Source organism: Centropristis striata, chromosome 24, assembly GCF_030273125.1.
Source record: "Centropristis striata isolate RG_2023a ecotype Rhode Island chromosome 24, C.striata_1.0, whole genome shotgun sequence".
Classification (NCBI taxonomy): domain Eukaryota; kingdom Metazoa; phylum Chordata; class Actinopteri; order Perciformes; family Serranidae; genus Centropristis; species Centropristis striata.
In genome coordinates this window covers 20,025,593-20,030,166 of record NC_081540.1, presented here as the reverse complement: position 1 = coordinate 20,030,166, position 4,574 = coordinate 20,025,593, and positions in this window count along the sequence as shown.

The following is a 4,574-nucleotide window of genomic DNA, read 5'->3' as shown; positions in this document are numbered from 1 at the left end:
CACAAAATTATCAAAAAAAGACACATAATGACCAAAAAAAGACACAAAATGACCAAAGAAGACAGAGCTGACTTCCAAAATGATTTGGCGACCCCCAGAAATCATCTCGCGACCCCAATTGGGGTCCCGACCCCAAGGTTGAGAATGGCTGCCCTAGAGAACATGTATTAGGAGCATCTGTGAAGAGAGCGATAATAATGACGAAAACAGTGTGATTGAGAGATTTCCCATTGGAGGAAAAAAAAATAAAACAAAAAATATGAAAGTCACAAGCCTTACTTAAAAAACTACACTTCTGTTCTGGTCTAGTGAGGCTGCTGTCAGAGGAGAAATCGATACACGTCTTTTTGATGGATTTAGTGTCTCATGATTGAACATTCGTTGGAAATTTAAAAAAAAAAGAAGAATGAGTCAACAACAAGGCTTTTTCTATCGGATAATTTATTTTATTTTATTTATCGCTAATGTTTTAGATTGTTGGAAATCTTAAGGTGACATCACATCGTTTATGATGCAGGGCACATTCTAAAACTGGATCTTCATCAGTGTTGCAGGAAGTCACTGAAAGTTTCTATGGAGGTTTTGATTCCTCACTACTGCTGGGAACATTTCTCACTATTTCAACCAATTGTAGCCTCCATGAATCCAAGCTGACCACAGACGACAAACTTATTATAGCAGATGATTGAAGTATACATTTAGTACACAAATTTTTTTGTAGTACACAGATTTTTGACTATTGTGAGCTCGATATCCATAATTAAATCCTCTCCTGAATTAGATAGATAGATAGATAGATAGATAGATAGATAGATAGATAGATAGATAGATAGATAGATAGATAGATAGATAGATAGATAGATAGATAGATAGATAGATAGATAGATAGATAGATAGATAGATAGATAGATAGATAGATAGATAGATAGATTACTTTATTCATCCCCGAAGGGAAATTCGATTGTCACAGCAGTCCGGTATTCAAGTACAATAAAATACAATAAAATACATAAATAACATAACATAAATAAAAACAACAATAGAAAAAAACACAGAACAGAACAAGAACAAGAACACTTAATAAGTTAAAAAGAAGAACATCATTTGGTAGGATGGTTGGCAGATGATTGTAATAATTAAACTGGTGATATATGATTATTAAACCTGCGAATGCTGTCAGTGGGAAAGCTTAAACTCCACAGAATGTGTGGAGCTAAGACAATAAAGTTTACATTTTGCTAAAACAAAAAAACCCATGAAGGTTAGAAACCGACCGAGCCTAGAAATCGATGACTTGTAACGATTGGGCTGCAAACTAATAGCGGTCTCTGCACGACTGGCTACTGAAGGGCAAAGATATAATGTGACATGAACGGCCATCATCGATCAACACACACACACACACACACACACACACACACACACACACACACACACACACACACACACACACAGCCGCCACAGGCCTGCTGCCTGAACGCAACAAGCACAAGGCCGTATATTATTATATATATATTATTATATTATGAGTTAGACATTTAGGATTCTCTATCCATGTTGCAAACTGTCTTTTGCTGCCATTGATTATTTCATGCAAGAACAGAACAAACTTGTCATCAAGTTGCTGGTTTAAATGTATTTTTTCAGGGGAACTACAGATATCACCATGAAACTTCCCCAGGCTGTTATTTACATTAAGATATTTTTTTTGCATTATAAGTTTTCTGAAATGTTAAGTTTAGATATCCAAATGAAAAGGATAGAATAGAATATCTTCATTGTCATTGTAACAAGTACAACGGGATTTAAAAGTGCCATCTCATCTGTGCAACATATAAAATCAATCAGTAAAATGTATAAATAAAAGCTGCTAAAAAAACAAAACAAAAAAAACAGATACCCATCACTCATGCACACACAGTTGTACATTCCATTGCACTGGTCCCTTATTGCACATAAAATGCTTTTTTGACTATTGAGTATGGTGACTGCAGCTGGATAAAAACAGTTTTTTAATCTGTTCGTCCTTGTTTTTATTGCTCTGTAGCATTTGCCTGACGGCAGCAGTTCAAACAGGGAATGTCCAGGGTGTGAACTGATAATGTTATAGTTGGTTTAGTGTTTGGAGAGGGCAGCTGATGATCTTCTGGTCACCTTCTGGAGCACTTTCTTCTGTGCAGCTGCTGTACCACACATTAATGCAGTACATTAAAATGCTCTGGATGGTACATTGATAGAAGAACCAGCAGTCCTAGGCCCCGTTCACACGAGGACGCTCGCGGGTAAAAATGACAAAATATTTTATGTGAAGTGCCTTTCGTTTAGACAGTGACGGCGTTTTTGGGGCTTAAAGACGCAAAAATCTGAAACCACCCTCCAAAGTGGAAAAGTTAAATCCTCTCCTCCGTAGCGTGTCGTCTACACTGACAAGACACAAAACTCTGATCTGATCTGCTCACGTCACGTATGTGTTTACGTCACATACATGCTCCAGTACAGGAAATAAACAAACGTGGGATTATTTCCATGGTGGGACCTTCAAGCTGCTCTGGCAGCTCTAATAAACTTACAGGAGTCTTTCCACCAAATGTCCAGGATATGTACAGATAGTATTAGTGAACAGAGAAGGATCTGGAATTACCTCCATCACATTCTGGATGCAGCGATTGGTGGGAGGAGCCAGACGGCTGTGAACGAGACCTGGGAGATCTAGTGATGGTGGAGAACTTTGTGGAAGGAGTAGCTGATGAAAATGTGTGGCGTGAAAACTTCTGCATGCCCAAAGATGCTCTTATGGCTTTAAGTGATGCCGCCTGGCTGCATACAATCCAATTTCACACACTTTTGCGTCACCGTATGCAGCAGATTTCCTCCTGAAAACGCTCGTCTAAACGAGGAATAAAAAGTAAAGACGAGACGCTACTTTTGTGTCTTCTGTTCAGACCGTCCTCGTGTAAACGTAGCCTGAGAGATGGTGTTCCTCTTTAACACCCTCAGGAGGTGCAGTCTCTGCTGGGTGTTTTTCAGCAGCCCAGTGGTGTTCAGCAGGTCAGGTCCTGCTCCATGTGGACTCCCAGAAAGCTGAAGTCTGCCACCCTCTCCACACAGTCCCCACAGTCAATGTTCAGAGCAGTGGCGGACTCAGACTGTTTGAAGGGCAGGGGCGGAAAAATAAAAAGGGCACATTCTGCACAACATGGGCCCCACCAACATGCAGGAAGCTCTGATGCATCATGTATGATGGAATAGTCCTCATCCTTGATTACAATCAGCATTAAGTTAAAGGAGATCCAGATCAAAGTAATTCATGATATGGTACTGACAATTAAAACCATCAAACTGAACCATCAAGGGGGGATAAAATTTGTACATTTTAAGTAAAATGTAGCAATCTTGTGCACTTTGAGAGCTAAATAAGAGCAAACACCTCACATTCGTCGTAACGACGGCAAAAGGAAACCAACGCCTCTTTCGCATTCCCGTCCGTCGGCTACCAAAGAGAGGGACGTCTGCACCTCATTAGACTGTAAGGCAGACAAGAGGGTTAATTAACACCCAACATCAGCCAACATGGTCTCACAGAAATCCGTGAAATAGCCACGGATTTCGCTTAACTCAAAATCCGTGGAATAGCCACGGAATCGCTCAAATTTCCGTGAAACTGACACGGATTTCACTACAATGCAAGTTAATGACAGTCATACTTTTCTGGCGAGATCTTCACCACAAAGTGATTATATACATGAATATTTAGAAAATAAAACATATATTTCTTGCTAGAAATGTGATCAAAATCCATTTTTATGCAGAAACAAAGTCAAAAAATTGATTTTTCACTAAAAATGAGAGAACTGTCCGCCATGTTTTTTGTTCTGACCGCCGGGACCTTGAAAGTCACGTGACTTGGAACAAACCAATAGCCACGGGATATGACTGTCTTTAACTTGCATTGTAGCGAAATCCGTGTCAGTTTCACAGAAATTTGAGCGAATCCGTGGCTATTCCACGGATTTTGAGTTAAGCGAAATCAGTGGCTATTTCACGTATTTCTGTGAGACCATGTTGCATCAGCAGCCTACTAAGCAGCAACTAATCCGAATCCTTTCAAATTTTATGCAACTAGTTGCTGTTTTCATTTACCAACCAGTTGAGAATGACATGTTTATCAGAGTCTTTATCTCCGCCTGCCTGCTGATGTGCTCGTGTTCAAAGTGCTCTGGCTAAATCTTGTTCGGGAAGCTATTGATTGCTATTAATTAAGATGCTAAACACCTTTCAAGGACAAGTCTGACATTATGGAATATGTGCTTGTAGATTTATTACCATTCATTACCACAACATGTTTTTTCGGTTTGCCATATTCTTGCTCTAGAGGGCATATCATCATAATTTATTATATGAACGGGCACCCTAGAGGGCACCCCTTCATTTTTTGCACCCTGTAAAGGGCAGCCAATAAGGCACTTCCTCTCGTTTTCACCAATCCCCCTTGAGATACACTACTGGTCAAAAGTTTTAGAACACCCCAATTTTTCCAGTTTTTTATTGAAATTCAAGCAGTTCAAGTCAAATGA